Here is a 17492-nt window from a genome sequence, read left to right on the forward strand (position 1 = left end):
ACTTTGTCAAGTTCCCGTTCAAAACACACTGGCCACTTCCTGCGTCTGATAAGCATTTCGATGTGTGTGGCTGTCCCGCCTGTTAGACAATACTGCATCAACCTTCCCTGTCCTTGCCATCCATAAAGCAGAGCCTGCGTATTTGCATAAGGGCTTTTTGTACTCAAATGTAAATGGTTTATTGCTAAAAAAAAAAAAAAGTTGAATGTATAATTTCACAAAAATCTATCAAAATTAAAAGGCTGACCCTAAGGATAGAAACTGGTTTCATGAGTTTTCCCATGTCCTTGTGGATCTCTGGAAACCCACCTCCACACGGCCAAGTTCCCAAATTCTGTGTCTCTCGCCGAGACTTCTGAACCTCTAGAACCTTGACCTCTAGCCACTCCTGGGTGTCCCAGCAACTGGACCTGGGCCAAAGCTGAATGTTTCCCCTTCCAACCTGCCCCTCTGCCGCTGACCCCAATGTCTTTAGTCGCTTACGTTTGAAATCCAAGAATCACCTGACACTTCTCTTCTATGAGGTCCGCAAATCTGATCCACACCAAGACCAAGATTCCACCTCTCAAACACAACTGTTACTCTCCACACCTCGTCTCCATTCCCATCATCCGGGCCCCCCCTCCGAGCCCCCATCACCTCTCTCACAAACACTGCAGGAGCCCCCTAACTGGTTTCCTGCCCCCCCAAACCCATTCTGCGCATCATAGTCTGAGTTACCTCGTCCCATGCTTCCTGGTCCTACATGACTTCCCCCAGCTATTCTGGCCTTCTCGCAGCTCCTAGAACACAGACCAAGTTCTCACCACATGGTCTTTGCACGTGCCGTTCCCATCGACTGGACCAGGGGAAGCCTTGACTGGTGCCTTCTCATCCTTCAGCTGTCAAGTATAATCTCTTCCAAAAGACCCTCCTGGGCTAACTTTTTTTATTGTGGTAAAATATACAAAAACAAAAATGTACTCTTTTAACCATTTTTAAGAGTATGGCTCAGCAATTCACACTGTTCAGCAACTCACACGGTTGTCCCGCCATCACCACCACCACTCATCTCCAGGATTTATCATCCCAAACTGAAAGGCTCATTAAACAAGAATTCCCTTTCCCTCTCCCCCCAGGCCCTGGTAAGCACTGTTCCACTTTCTGTCTCTATGAACTTAACTATTCTAAGAACCTCATAGAGTGGGATCATACAATATTTGTTTTGCCCTTTTGTGTCTGGCTCATTTCACCGAGCATAATGTCTTCGAGTTTCACCCACATTATAGCATGTATTAGAATGTCCTTACTTTTTAAGACTGAATCACATTCCAATGTATGGATACACCAGATCAGTTTACATCGACAGCGGCCTGGGTTCCTTAGTGCCATTTTCAAGCAGATTCTCGTTACTCTCTTAATAGGGTCTTATCTTCGAGTGTTTATCATAGATTGTAATTCTAATATCAGTTGGTTTCATATCTCCTTTGTTCAATATCTTAATTATCTACTCCTGCCTCCCCACCCCAAATGACCCTTGTAAGCTCCATGAAGAGGAGGACATTGTTTTGTTCATCCTTCTATTAACCACCATTACCTGGCTCAGGCCCTGGAGGGTAGTGGGGATTTGATAGGTAATTGTTGAATCACTGAATGAAAGAAAATCATTAAGACACCAGAAAGCCACTGGTCTTCAGATGCGCTCACAGATTTCATGCACTTTGTATTCAACTGTGAAAGGGAACAAATTCATGCAAGCATGCATATGCACGCGCGCACACACACACACACACACACACACACACACACACACACACACACGGCTCTCCGGGCACAAACAATTCCCTTTGTAACATGAAAGTTAATGTTGTTTGTGATTAACGCACATTTCCTGTGTTTGTTTTTTTTTTTCAAGAATGCATCATGTGCAAAAGTAACTTGTGTGTTCAGCAAGGAAAAGGAACTAAGTACTGATCAACACTACCGCAGGGATGAGAATCCTAGGTAAAACATTCTGCTAAGTAAAAGGAGTCAGTCACAAAAGAACAGATGTTGTATGATTCCATTTATGCAAAACGTCCAGATAGGCAAATACATAGAGCCGGGAAGCAGGTTGGAGGTCAGCAGGAGCTGAGGGGAGGAAAGAATAGGAGGGACCGCTAACAGGTACAGGGTCTCTTTTCTTGGGCGATGAAAAGGTTCTAAAATGGAGTAGGGTGATGGTTGCACAATTCTGTAAACTCCTAACAACCACTGGATTGGACACTTTGAAAGGATAAACGGTATGGCACGTGAATTATAGCTCCATAAAGCAGTTTCAAAAAAGAGAGCATATGTGGATGGAGATGTAGGTGGCCTGCCTGCACCCGAGGGCTGGGAAAACCTTGCCTTCCCAAGTAGGCAATGCCCGGCAAGGAGGCGGCATCCGGGGCAGCAGCCCTGGAGGGGCAGCCGGCTTTCTCCGGCACCGAAGGCCTCCTTGCCCCACAAACCCTGTGGATTACACACCATCTTCCTTCCAGTACAGTAAAGGCCTCCGCTTTATGCAAATCATTTTCTTTTTCTAACACCAGCCCTCTCCCCCACCCCCGTTCCAAAAGCAGGAAGACAGGCCCTGAAGATAAACAAAGGTAAAGTTCTCTGGACCAAAACTTGACACAAATATGCACATTTCTGAAGAGCCTCTTCACAACTTTCTCAGCTCACCCAGGTCCAAGCCTCCATCATGGCTCACCTGGGTCAGCCTCCTACCTGGTCTTCCTGCCTAGGACCACCGCAACCAGAATGACCCTTTTAAAATGCAACCAGACCACAGATGACGCTACTCCAATGGGGAACATCCTGCACCGACTGCCCCCCGCATCCTGCACACAAAGTCAAACCCAAGATCCTTATACACCTAGGAAGCCCTTCATGGTGGGGCTCCCCTACCCGCTCATCTTCTCCCAGCCCCCTCCATGCTCACAGGGTTGAGAAAGAGCCAACCACCTGTTTGTTGACTTCATCAGAAGAATCGGGAGCCGAGCACCTGCCCATGAGGGCCTCTGCACCGAGCCTTCAGTCCCCTCTGCCTAGGCCACTCCGCTCCCAGGTCTTCAAGGTTCCCCTTCTCTCTGCTGAGAGAGAGAACATTGAGGGAGACATCCTCTCTCAAATGTCACCTTCTCCACGCTACAAATACAACCTGTTCCCTTGACCCTCTCCCCCTCTCCCCTGTTCGGCTTTCTCTTTTTATCCCCCCTTTTACTTATTCCAGCCATACCGTATCATTTACCCCTTTGCTACCTTTATTATCTACGGTCTCCCCCCTCCTCTAGAACGTGAGCTCCGTGAGAGCAGGGCTCTTCATCTACTTGGTTCACTGACAGATGTCAAGTGCCCAGCACACAGGATGTGCTTAACACCCGTTGGGTGGCCGGCAGCATGGATAAAGGAGGCCTCTGTTTCAGACCGTAGGGCTAAGGAGGAGGGGGGTCCAGTCTGTGGAATGACTGGGGCGATAGGAAGTTCCCTAGGAGACACCCAGAGCGTATTTGTTTGACCCTGGAACTCGGGAAGGGAGACCAAGAGCTAACCAAGGTGCGGCTTTAAAAAGAGTGTCGGTCCAAGTGATCTCAAAGAGGCAGGATGCCATTTATTCACCCCCCACACAGTCGGAGGTTCTCCGAATGACCTTTGACAACTGTCGCCATGTTTCTCCACGCTAAAGACTGATAAAAAAGAATTCTAAGCCATCTTCCATGAAGTGGAACTAGATGAAGTCTCAAACCTCTGAGGGATGAGCCATGGCAGCCCCAATCTCCTTTTAGTGGCTGTGATAGGATAGGAAGATGGAATACACCCAAAGATGTGGCATTTGGGCTTAGTTTGAAGATTTTTTTAACTCTGCTTATAAAAAAACCTCTGTTTTTAAAATATGCAAATGCGGGGCGCCTGGGTGGCTCAGTCGGTTAAGCGTCTGACTTCGGCTCAGGTCACGATCTTGCGGTCCGCGAGTTCGAGCCCCGCGTCGGGCTCTGGGCTGATGGCTCAGAGCCTGGAGCTTGCTTCCGATTCTGTGTCTCCCTCTCTCTGCCCCTCCCCTGTTCATGCTGTGTCTCTCTCTGTCTCAAAAATAAATAAACGTTAAAAAAATTTTTTTTTAAATAATAAAAAATAAAATAAAATATGCAAATGCTTATTTTGGCTAATTTTTAGGGCCCAGTATGAACATAAACTCATGAGAGTCCGCTGTTCTTTAGAAAATATAGATGAAGATATCTTTAACCTAGGGGCACCTGGGTGGCTCAGTCAGGTGAACATCGGACTCTAGATTTTGGCGCAGGTCATGATCTCAGGACTCGTGAACTCGAGTCCTGCATCGGGCTCCTCGCTGACGGTGTGGAGCCTTGCTTGGGATTCTCTCTCTGTCCCTCTTTCTGCCTCTCCCTCTCTCACTCTCTCTAATAAATAAACTTAAAAAAAAAAAAAAGATATCTTTAACCTAATAGACGGACATCTAATCATTTGAGAAAGCCTTCTGGTTTTTATCCCGCTACATGTATAAAGCAACATGAGATCATTCCTCCATTCTACAGTCTATAATTGACCTTTGGCCTTGAAGCTTCTATTGAAAACCATGGATTCTATCCCAAGGTAGAAATCAATCTCTCAGGTATTCAATTTTTCAAGCATGTAAATATCACATTCTAACCCTCCTTCCACCAAAAAATACATTTATTTTAATCCAAGTCAATTCTGAAGGAAAGTTAAGGATTTTTCCTGTCTACTACACAACGTCCTCCCCGGAAGACATCTGTGCTCTGCAGAAGTCTCCAGATTGTGAAGCCGGGTCTCCTGGGCACAGGGCAGAGTGTCAGCCCCATCATGGACCAGCTTGGTAAGGGCAGCCGCAGGTGAAAAGGAGAAATGTGTCATGCCCTTCACATGCCCTCCATGCATCCAGCCTCCAGCAGTCCCACGTGCTCTCATCGACAGGCTGTTGAAGAGAAAGGTGATTTGGAAGAAATCATGCCTGCCCATCTTAAGCCACTTTCTTTTTTTCTTTTTTCTTTTTTTAATGTATATTTCTTTTTGAGAGAGACAGAGGGTGAGTGGGGATGGGGCAAAGACAGAGGGAGATACAAAATCCAAAGCAGGCTCCAGGCTCTGAGCCATCACAACAGAGCCTGATGAGAGGCTCAAACTTAGAAACTATGAGATCGTGACCCGAGCGGAAGTCAGACACTTAACCGACTGAGCCGCCCAGGCACCCCTTAAGCCACTTTCTATGAAAGATAAATCTCACAAAACCAAACAAGATCTCAAAAACTCCTATGAACAGACAGCCACTTGCCCATATTCACAGTGACATTATTCACAATAGGATAGATGCAATGAAAAGATGTAATGAAAAGGAAGTAGAAGGAAATTCTGACATCTGCTACCACACGGATGAACCATGAGGATATTATGCTGTGTGAAATAAGCCAGTAACAAAAGGACAAATATTGCATGATTGCACTTACATGAGGAACTTGGCCAAATTCACGGAGACAAATAGGTAGAGAGATTATTGGGGGCTGGGGGGAGGAAGAAATGGGGATATATACTGTTTAACAGGTATAATATTTCAAAATGGGATGATGGAAAAATTCTGGAGATGGACAGTGGTGATAGTAGCCTGACAGCACAAATGTGCTTAATGCCACTGAATTCACTTTTAAAACTGGTAAATTTTATGAATATTTTGCCACAGTTAAAGCAAAACGCCCACGAAGTAAACTTCTGCACGAAGGTGAGATCGTGTAGTTCTGGTGCACATAACAGAATACAGATTTTCACATAATCCTTACAATCTCTTCTGTCTGATGAACCCCACACAGTCACTTTGCTTGTGTCATAAGCCTCCAGAATTTCTGATATAGCATTTGCTAGTGCTTGGCTTAGAAGCCCACAAATTTATTCCCAATATGGCAGTAAGGCCAATATTTTCCGGCATGAAACGTACAAAATCCGACCCATCTTCTCACGAACGTGAATATTTAAACCATCCAAGACAAATGGTTGTCTATTTTCTTTTCTTCTCTCTTTTTTTTTTTTAATGTTTATTTAGTTTTGAAGGAGAGAGACAGAGCGTGAGCAGGAGAGACACAGAGAGAGAGGGAGACACAGAACCCGAAGCAGGCTCCAGGCTCTGAGCTGTCAGCAGAGAGCCCGATGCGGGGCTCAAACTCACGAGCCGTGAGATCATGACCTGAGCCGAGATCAGACACACCAACTGAGCCACCCAGGCACCCCGGTTATCTATTTTCTTATAGAGAACATTCAATGTTTCTTTTGGATCCAGAGATCATATACGCACATCTCAGAGAGTAGTCTCCATACTCTCTTGCATCCCAAGAAGACAGAGTAAGAACCTGTGTACAAGTCACATCACACTTTATAAAATAAAAAAATGCATCCAATGCATGGGAGATTCCTTAACAGCAAGAACGGACAGTTGGAGGCTATGTAGGAACAATATTTGGTGACTGAGGAGCTCCAAGGAAGATATTCTGGCTCAACTTGAGAAAAGGTGAGCAAACTGATTTCAAACACTGCCTGTTCTAAATCAAACAAACCTCAAGTCTGGTGGAACAAAAGCCACTCAGCAAAGAGACAAAGCCATCGACGAAGGCCCTGTAAATAAAGACCAAAGCTACTAGCCAAAGGTCAGGCTACACACGTACTCAATGCAGAAGCGACAGGATTCTCAGTCACACTAAGGGGAGGTGGCCATTGACACTGAAAGGCTGTCCCAGGACAAGGGTGACCTCAGCCGCCCAAGGAGTCAGTGCCCTTTCCCAGACGGAGAGCCAGCTTCCAGGCCCCGCTCTGCAAATTCACTAGCTTGGAGACCAATCATGGACACAGAGCTTTCAAGCAGGAAGTGAGCTGGGCCATCCTCCAGGGTCTTAGGCAACCGTCCCTCCTTGCAAGGAGGGGCAGTGTCCAGAGCAGAGAGAAAGAAAACACCGGGTCTGCTTTCTTACCAAGGAAGGAAAGAAAAACTAAAACCCCCAACTCGGGCCCTCTGCAACCTAACGGGCTTCAGTGAAGCCAGGAGGTAATCCCCAGGACAGCGCCGGGAGAAGATAGGCATTTTTACCATGAAGGAATGCACGGGACTGTCCCAAGGGTCTCTGTTCTTAGCGACGCTTACTAGACACCCCAAATGAGAACCATTTGTGGAGAGCACCGATCCTTTAAGGAAGATTCAGGCTTCGGCTTGTGAGTGTTGAGTGCTGAACAGGGAAAAGTAATTGATTTTTTATTTATTTATATTGGGGGAAATCTAGAGGCTAAGGGAGAGGAAAGAGATAGGAAGTGGGGGGTAAAGTCGACACAGAAGTGCTCTGACGTCCCAAGGGCCTCCGCTGTGCAGAAGGAACACCCAGCAACTCGTGGCTGTGACTGCGCAGGCACGTCCCTGGGTCACAGAGCACCCTCAAACACCACGCTGTCTGTCCCTGGACACCTGTGGTCCGGAACTCAAGCCCTGTATGGGGAGGTTTAGAATCTCTCCCCTATCTTAGCGAACGCTTTCTCACCAGTGCCCAGTGCAAACGGGGACCTATGTTTGCTAAATAAATACAAACACGCAGAGTCCTGCTCCCTACACCGTCTAAGAGAAAGGCAATTGCTGGATGAACAATAAATATTTACTGAGCTGTATCAATGACAACAGGAATATTAACGACTACTTTTCACGGAGGGCTGGGCCAAGCTAAAGTTCGCTCAGTTCTCTCATTTGGAACTCATCACACAACCCTGTGAGGTACTGTTACTATTATTCCATATTCCAGATAAAAAAAAACCTGTAAGCTAAAAGGATTAAGTAACTTGCCCTAGGTTACACAGCTAAGAAAGCAGTAAGGCCTGGATTCCAAGCTAGGTCAAAGGACTCCAAAGCATGTGTCACCAACCTCTATTTTACTGCTGCCTCTGGGCTCCGTACTCCCCAGGAACCAGTTATCAAACATACTTCCCATGGGGCATGTTTTGGAAACAATTTATTTAAAAAAAATTTTTTTTTAATGTGTATTTTTCAGAGAGAGAGAGAGAGAGAGAGAGACAGATGGAGCGTGAGCAAGGAACGGGGAGAGAGAAAGAGAGAGAGAAGGAGACACAGAATCCAAAGCAGCCTCCAGGCTCTGGGCTGTCAGCACAGAGCCTGACGTGGGGCTTGAAACCATGAACCACAAGACCATGACCTGAGCTGAAGTTGGATACTTAACTGACTGAACCACCCAGGTGTCCCTGGAAACAATTTATTTAAAAGTACGATACATTTCAAAGTATTAGGAAAAGTACTAATGTATTCCTAGCTGATCAGATGATAATTCCTCTGTTTTCTATGAATAAGTACCAGAAACAAGACTGTTTTATATACCCATGGTTTCTAGACTCTTCCTCCATCCTGCCAGGTGTTCAATAACCCAGGACCTTAAAAGATCTTAGACTGGGAGTTCTCTTTAACCAGGCATAGGGATGGGGATTCAGGAGTAACTCGGTTAACAAAATAAAGGATAAACCACCTTCTTTTTGTGTTATTAAAACTCTATGGCAGCAAATTAATTTTTACTGATCTCAATAAGCAACAAAGCACTTACAGATGTTATGAATACAATTAATCTAATTGATGATGCTAACAAAAACCTGAAAACTCACAACGGGGGGGGGGGGGCGGGGGGGGGTCTCCTCTCCCCCACCCTCCACCACACACACACACACACACACACACACACACACACACACACACACAGAAACTTGCCAGGAGACAAATCGAGGAGCAAATATAGAAACAGATCTAAAATTCAGTGCTTAAGAGACTTTAAAAGCAGTTTTCTTTAGACATATGTGACACGAAGGGACCCCATAAAACTTGTTCTGGTAACTAGAAAGCAAGTTCCTCTGCATTCATAAGAGCACAGACTTCCTTTACAATGATGAAACTAAAGAGCAAAGGTAAGTAGGAGATTCAAATCTCTCTAGAGTTATAAGGATCACCTGGATTTCATGAATGTCGTTTATGAAAAACTAAAAAGGAATTCAAACTAGCAAGGCAATATTAAAAACACACTAAACATCTGGGCATTATACTATTTTTAAAATATCAGTTTAATGAAGAAAATAAAACAACATAAGAACACCTACTGTGTATGAGGGACAGTCACCTGTTCTGCCATTTAATTCTCTCAACAACCAAAGGAAGTTGATAACATCTTTTTTTTTTTTTAATAAATCGAGGTTCAGAAAATTCAGGAATTCATCTAAAGTTAGACAATTGAAAAAGTAAGTACATATTGGGTATCTGGGTGGTGCAGTCAGTTAAGCATCCAACTCTAGATCTCAGCTCAGGTCACGATCTCACAGTTCTTGAGCCCTACTGTCCGGGTCTGGGCTCTGTAGTGATAGTGAGGAACCTACTTGGGATTCTTTCTTTCTCTCTTTCTCTCTCTCTCTCTCTCTCTCTCTCTCCCTCTCTCCCTCTCTCTCTGCCCCTCCCCCAACTCCTATGTGCATTTGCTCTCTCAAAACAAACTTAAAAAAAAAAAGTAAATATAACAAAAATAAATTCTAAAAATCAAATACAATTTAAAATAAGTAAAATAACAGAAACTTGTGGGAATCTAAATCCACTACTCCTTGCTTTAGAAGGAAGAAAAAGAAAGGAAAGAAGAAAGGAAGGCAGGCAGACAGGGGGGAAAGAAACCAATAGCCAGATCTGGTCAATGCCATGAATGCTAACGTCTCAGAGACTGAAATCCAAATGAAACATGGGACCAGTACTAAGCCTGCCTTATCGCACAGACTTCTTTTTGTTAAGCCATTTGCTTTACCAAATTATTATTTTAAAGCCTCAATTTAAAAACTGAAAATTAGGGGCTCCTGGGTGGCCCAGTTGGTTAAGTGACTGACTCTTGATTTCGGCTCAGGTCACGATTTCATGGTTTGTGGGTTTAAGCCCTGCATCAGGCTCTGTGCTGACAGCATGGGGCCTACTTGGGATTGTCTCTGTCTCTCTCCCCCCCCCCCCATCTCTCAAAATAAATAAATAAACTTTAAAAAACTAAATAAATAGGGGGAATGCCTGGGCGGCTCAAAGCCTGAAGCCTGCTTCGGGTTCTGTGTGTGTGTGTCTCTCTCTCTCTCTCTCAAAAATAAATACCTATTAAAAAATGTTTTAACTAAATAAAAACAAAATTAAAAAAAAAAATCTCCTAGCTCTGTCACGGTCAAGATCAAGTGCACATCGGCATGCATTTTCCTTAAAATAAAAACCAGAAGGGAAGTTTGAAGGTAGCCAGAGCTGTCCTGGCTCAGATGGCGTTTGTGTTCACCAGTATTAAGCCACACGAGTCTCGTTTGGCCCTGGGTAACAGACACAGAGAATCACCAAGGATTACCAAAGCGCAGCCACCAGGACATAAGGAATGAAGAAAATGGTTAAGCGTTCTTACCTAAAATGAGCACAAGGACGTAATGAAAGTCATTAAGTCTGAATTTTCATTCAGAGAGTAATTGCAGGCAGACTCCCCCACCCCCAAGAAAGTAATCGGCTAATAAACATTGAATATCTTTTGCGTAACCATTTATAATAGGCTCAGATGAGGCCTTCACCGATAGGCCCAGGATTAATGAATGGCATTTTAGATCAAACACAAAAGTACCCGTGAGACAATGAGAATTAGAACTTTTACTGCACAGTCTGTGTTTCCTCTTTTTCATATGCGCTTGCATGTACTATCGCTGGAGATTTTATCACACATGTTTTATAGTTTTTGTTCCTAAAAGCAGTCAGCCTTCCTCCATAACCTACTGTGCGCGCGGTGATCTTCAAGCACTCGGCCTGTGTTGTCTCATTTAATTCTCAAGGAGCAGAGACAGAAATCTGCAGACAATGCAACCAGGAAGATGGGAGAGAATCTTTTCTCAGGCCGACAGGGCGGGCAGTTTCCGGGAGGGGAACTCGGCAGCGTCCGGAGCTACCCAAGAAGGACTTGGAGCCCGCCGGGGGCGCCGCGGGCAGGCCGAAGGGGTCAGGTGGGGTTGAGCGGGACTCACCGGGCGGAAATGGGGCCCACCCGCCCCTTACTTTTGGTGTCAACTCCCCTCCCCCGTTCCGCATCCCCCACAGCCGTCGCCAATGCGAGTTCGAAGCCGTGTTCCAGGACCAGGCGCGCACACCCCCCTCGGAGAAGTCGGGCTGACAACGGAAGGCTTTTCTTTCGCTTGGGGAGGTGTGAGGACGTGGGGGGGGGGGATGGTTTACAACACTTGCCACTCTCTGCCACCCTCCCCGCCCCAACACGTTGCCCCTCTGCACGCACACCAGCGAAGCCGCAGCGCTGGGTATCACACCGGGGAGGGAAGGAGATGGCCTGGGGCCGCGCCGCGGGAGCTGGCGGATACGACCCTACGGTCACCGGGGAAAACGTCCCTCATCCGCATCACCTCCCAACCTGAGTTAAAGCTCGCGGTAGATGTCAGGAGGGCGCCTGGTCCTGCAGGCGCCGCGGCGGAGGCGGTCTCGCCCTCCATCCCTCCCCGCAGGTGCGCCAGGGTACCCGAGGTCCTAAGGTCTTTTTCAGACTCGTTGGGATCGGCTCCCAAAGGGGGCCCCAGCACAACCCGGCCAGGGAGACTTCCAGAGGGGCGGCAGACACCGCAGGGAAGCCAGCGGCACTCCCCAAGGACCCGCAAGTCCTGCCAGGCTCGCCCCTCAAAGCTTAACCCCGGACATGTGCGTGGCAAACCCAAACGATCCAAACGCCACCTGCGAGTTCCCTCGCCTCCCAGCAGGTGAAACCCGCACGGACGTCTCCACAGCGCTGCCTCCCCATCCCCGAGGCCGAGAAGGCTCCCGGGACCCCCGCCTAAGTCCCACCGGTGCGGGCTCCGGAGCCCGAGGGCGCGGACAGCTGCTGCCACTGCATCCCCGATCCTGGGAGTCCGCCCGCTCCGGGGCGGCCAGGGGACCTGTGGGACACTGCGGGGCCGGTTGGGTGGGGAAAGTTGGGGGCCCGGCGCCGCGCCCCTCCTTACCTGGCGCTCGCTGGCCCCTGCTGGGACATCCGTCGGGTGCGCGCCCCTCCGCGCGCTCGCTGCGCACCTGGCCGTAGTCGCCGCCACCGCCCGGCCCCAGCCCTGGCCGCCGCGCTAGCGCTTCATGGCGCACGGGGCTGGCCCGGGGCCCCGGGAAGCGTGTCCAGTTGGCGGCGGCTCCTCCGGCTCTCGCCTCTCGCCAATGGCTCCCCGCCTTCCCCCGCCCCGCGTCCGAGCGCCAGTCCTCGGCGGCCGCCCTTTTCCCTCCGCTCCTCGGGACTGGCCAAACTGGTTTCTCCGCTCCGGGGTGGTGCCTCCAGTCTCTCACTGGCAGCCGCGGCGGGCTGGGGGCGGGCCCGGCCGTCTGCCCTCCCTTTGTCCCTCCCGGGGGCGGAGAGGGGCTGGACGGCGAGCCCCAGGGCGGGCACACGCGGCCCAGGTCCAGCCCCGCGCCCTCCGTGCGCCCTGGCGGCAGGTGGGCACCCAGGCGGTGCCCCGAGCTCGTCCCCTGCCTCGCCCGACCTGCCACTTGGCAGCTGCGATCGCTGTCGGCTCCTTTGGCGCTCCCGCCTCCCGGGGGGCCGCGCTCGCCACCCCGCCCCACCAGCTTCGCGTCACTTTCCCGCCGCCCTCGGCTGGCCTGGCCGCCGCCCGGGGTCGGTGACCTCCCCAGCCCGGAAAGCTGGCCGGGCCGCGGCTCGCCTGGGACCTGCCCCCCCCCCTCCCCGCCCTCGGTAAGGGCAGCTGTACCCTCTCGACGCCGCCAAGTCACGTTCCAGGACTGGTCACCGAACGCGCGTCGCGGTTCGCTGCGCAGAGGGTGGGGAAGGGGCCGGCGCCAAAAGACTTGGAGAAACTTACCTGTAGTCGCAGCAAGCAGGCTTTGTGCGGAGACCTAGCTCCTCTGCCTTTAGGGGTTTGGGGTCAAAAGCAGCCCAGGTGCAGCAGGTGAATGGCACGGAGTAGCTGGAAAATTTGGCTCGCGTGCGTGGTTGCTAGCTGGGGTCTGGGCTTGCATTCATGCCTCCTTGACAGTATATATATCACACTCCACGTCGGAAACTCCACTCCGCGGAATTTTACTGCTCACCCACTAGGAGAATGGAGGAAAGTCAAAGATGAATGAAAAGGTTTGCTTAACATGTAGTGGGGGAGATAGAACTCCTAAGTGAATATCTAGTTACCTGCAGATCAGAGAGGTTCAGGTCATGAGCCTGAGCGTTCAGACACTCAACTAGGGGCTTAAGGAGGCTCCCAGTTGGGTGTCTTCTCTGAGGAGCCTATGCTTAAGATGGGCCTCGGAGGTCCACACTTTTAGGGATCAGACTTACACGGAGAAGACATTCAAAGAGTAGTCCACTCAATTTGATCTCCAGGTGCATGAGTCAACTGATATTGTTAAACCACAAACTACCCTGTATTTCTTTTTCATTAGTCACACTTGATTAAAAAAAAAAAAAAAAAATCTCTACACCTAATGTGAAGCTCCAACTCAGAACCCCCAGACCAAGGGTCTCTCCCTCTACCAGGTGAGCCAGCCCAGTGCCCCTACACACTTGACTTTTGCCTGGGTCGGCTGGCCAGTCATTCACTCTCTCTCTGGGCCTCAGTTTTCTCATCTATAAGTGAGACCGGACCAGATTATCTCAAACGGTTCCTTCCAGTTTCTGAGCCCAACACCAGAGCAAAGGTACAGAAGCCAGGAAACACAGGCGTGCCTGGATGGCTCAATTAAACATCTGACTTTAGCTCAGGTCATGATCTCACGGTTTGTGAACTGGAGCCCCACATCCAGCTCTCTGCTGTCAGTGCAGAGCCTGCTTTGGATCGTCTGTCTCCCTCTCTCTCTCTTTCGCAAAAATAAATAAACATTAAAAAAAAAGAAGAAGGGGCGCCTGGGTGGCTCAGTCAGTTGAGCGTCCGGCTTCGGCTCAGGTCATGATCTCACGGTTGGTGAGTTCGAGCCCCACGTAGGGCCCTGTGCCGACAGCTCAGAGCCTGGAGCCTGCTGTGGATTCTGTGTCTCTCTCTCTCTGCCCCTCCCCTGCTCGTGCTCTTCCCTGTCTCTCAAAAGTAAATAAACATTAAAAAAAAAATTAAAAAATAAATAAAAATAAAAAAAAGAAGAAGAAGAAGCTAGAAAACATAGGGCCCAGTTAGTTTCGATGGGGAAGACCAGTTGGCTGACAGTGTGGTAGTAATACATAAGGCAGGAGAAGGAATCAGGGCCTAGAAGCCTTTGAAGGCAGGTTAAGGAGTTTCGGCTTCCTTTTGCCAGCACCTGCAAAGCATTGAAAGTTGGTGATCACAGCTGTGACATCCAGGTTGTGTCTTAGGGAAAGCAATGGGACTAGCTTGGAAGACGACTCAAATGGGGGCACCACTTAGGAAGCTAGTAAAGCAACAAAAGGCGGGCCCGAAGGAGTTGCCCGTGGAAGGAAAGAAGGAGGAACTCTCAGGGACGGCAGCAGGAGAAGTGACAGGGCACAGAGTGGCCAGAATCTGCAACTGAGTGGCAGACAGAGGCACGAAGGTGAGCCAAGTTCTCCAGACCAGCGGCTGGCATCAGTAGGGGCAACGGAGTCAGGAGGAGGGCTCTGCTCTACTGGGAGAAATGCCAATAAACCCAAGAATCCGGACACGACTCTAGGTTAAAGGAAGGATCCTTTCCTTCTTGAAGGTCTACAAGAAGGTGCTCAGTCTAAGAAAACATGGCGCAGAAGAGAGACTACCCTAAGACACATCCAATCCACCCCTGCTCTCAGATCAGATAAATAACACTGCTATGGCTGCGTTTAATATTCCTGTGTAGACACTGAAGATTTGAAGCTAGTTTGTTTCTCAGTGGAGTGGAGAGTGGAGAGAGGTGTGGATAAAGGGACATCACGGGGAATGTTTCAAAGATTCGTTCATTCTTAAGATTTGTACCTTCGTGATCTCACGGTTCGTGAGTTCAAGCCCCGTGTCAGGCTCTGTGCTGACAGCTCAGAGCCTGGAGCCTGCTTCTGATTCTGTGTCTCCCTCTTTCTGTACCCGCCCCCCACACTCAGTCTATCTCTCTCTCTCTCTCAAAAATAAAGATTTAAAAAAAAATAGGAAAAAAAAGATTTGTACCTTAAAAAATAATACAAATAGAGCAGGGCGAAGAGATTAGGAGTGGGAGAATGAATTGCAATTTTAAACAAATTGCAGATTTAAACAAATGACCAGGGTAGGCTTCATGAAGAGATTTGGGTTTGAAGAAGACTTGTAAGAAGGTGAAAGAGTTTCATCCCAGGTGAGAGAAATTCTTTGGAAACTCATTTCACCTGGAACCCACCAGACAAAGGCATGTTCAAACCTCGTCCTACTGAGTTTCCCTCCCATAATGCCTTCCGGGTCATTGAAAAGGCGACTCTCCGAGCATGTCTGCTGCTGTTGCTGATAAAGGAAGTAGCTCAACTCAAAGTCCTGACTTTTGTCCTCTCTGAAAGATCCATGCCAAATTTCAGGGTGCCTTGTCAGGTCAATCCCTGGAAGTGTTTCATGCATGCAACAAGGATTGATTTTGAAATGTGTCTTACATGAGTCACCTCTTTGTCTTAGCAGCAGCCCTGACTTCACCAGCCTCTGTGATTGTTTCTTAGTGAACCCCAATGGGATTGAATAGTATCCTGGTTTATTTTTTACTGTTTTAATGTTTATTTATTTTTAAGAGAGAGATAGAGTGCGAGCAGGGGACAGGCAGAGAGAGAGACACAGAATCTGAAGCAGGCTCCAGGCTCTGAGCTGTCAGCACAGAGCCTGACGTGGGGCTCAAACCCACAAACCACAGGATCATGACCTGAGTTGAAGTCAGATGCTGGACCGACTGAGCCACCAAGGCGCCCTGCATTCTGGTTTTATTTAGAAGCCACTCCCATTCAGCAACCCACGCCTTTACCTTGCAAGGGGGAAATAATACCACACTTGGGAAAGTAATGAACCGAAACAGTCATTTCTAAATAAAGATGACGTTGCTTTTCAGATTTTGTAGTTCGCAACCTCCTTTATTTCTTTTTGTTTCTTTTTTTTTTTTTTCTTTTTTCCTTTTTCCTTTCTTGGCAACACTCCTATGCATTTCCATGATGTGGGTAGGAAGGCTGGGGAGGTTACCAAAAGATCTAGCTCAATTTTACTGAAAATTCATGTCCTAGAATTTTTTGTTCTACAAGATATGAGCTAAAGAATAAAAACTATGTTAAAGGGAGGTGATGCTGCCTGTATTCAGTTCTCTACTAAGCTCGGTGGTCATTTAAGCTAAAGCATTTAATGCCAGTGGAAAGGTATTCATGCTGCACTAGATGCTATTGTAACCCATGCTGGACAGTCCAGTTTAACGCATTTGGAAGATAAATTCTTCCCAGCCATCTTCCAGATGAGCTCCAGAATTTTAAACATGATAAGAAGGTATCTATTAGGTGAATCTCTCTTTGCAACATGCCAAATTAGAAGCTTCAAATAGTCTGCCCCACTTTCTTTTAAAGGGTATTTAAAACAACAGATAGAGATGATATAATCTGTAGTTTCTGCACAAATAATTTTCCAAATTCCTTCTGATTTATAGGCTTTCCACCTCCTTTACTACTTATTGCCTTCTTTCTTCTGACCAACACTTTAAATAAAAAAATATGATTGCAAAAGAAATCTTGACCATCAAGGTAACTAAGTGTCTCTCAGTTATTTTGTTACTACCCATGCTCAGCGTGCAAGAGGTGTTAGGGGACGTATTATTCCTCAGCACGTTATTAAAGTTCATTTCTCTTTCTTTCATATTCATGAGTATATAAATATAAAGCATTAGTCCACAGTTATTTTTTTCTACAAAGAGTTCAATTACCTACGATCTCTCTATATGAAAATGGGATTAATGAACATCCCATTGAACTGAGTTGATAACACCAGTTAAACTGAATTCATATGATGAACCAACCATTTCCCAAATTGCCTTGGGGCCATTGTTAGTATAGGTAGCCATGGTTTTATGTGATCGTAAGAAGTTTGTATGTATTGTCTTATGCTGTGTTCGTCATTTACCGTGGTATCGCGAAAGCAGTTCACATTCCCAAATTCAACCCTCATCCCTTGTGACCTAAACTCCCTCTACTGCGAGTTGCTTACAGTTCACTGAATTCTAGTTAGCACTTCATGTTGCCTCTGCTTGAAATGTCCTCCTCAGGGAGCCTGGTTGACTCCGTCGGTTGAGCGTCCAACTCTTGATCTCAACTCAGGTCTTGATCTCAGGGTTGTGAGTTCAAGCCCTGCGCTGGGTATGGAGACCACCTTAAAAAAAAAAAAAAAAAGTCTTCCTCATTCATCTATCTTGTCTCCATCCCCAGAGTAGCTTCCTCTGGGTAGACCTTGCCCCACACATCCCCAGACAATAGTTTCCATAGCATAAGGAAGCCTTTAGCCCTTGTATGTTA

At 47.7% G+C, this 17492-nt stretch overlaps 1 protein-coding gene across 2 annotated transcripts in view; it reads right to left on the reverse strand.

The window, feature by feature from the left end:
• Positions 1-12569, reverse strand: part of ATP8B1 (ATPase phospholipid transporting 8B1) — a 127782-nt gene extending 115213 nt beyond the window's left edge. The window contains exon 1 of one of the 2 annotated variants that reach the window (XM_019463935.2): positions 12049-12569. The gene's annotated coding sequence lies outside the window, so the exon portion shown is untranslated. Of the gene's footprint in view, positions 1-2967; positions 3096-12048 lie in introns of those variants that run through there. The other variant, XM_019463936.2, reaches the window with a different exon arrangement.
• Between the last annotated feature and the right edge of the window lie 4923 nt (positions 12570-17492).

This window comes from Panthera pardus, unplaced genomic scaffold (assembly GCF_024362965.1).
Source record: "Panthera pardus isolate Hobbes unplaced genomic scaffold, ASM2436296v1 HiC_scaffold_15, whole genome shotgun sequence".
Lineage (NCBI taxonomy): Eukaryota > Metazoa > Chordata > Mammalia > Carnivora > Felidae > Panthera > Panthera pardus.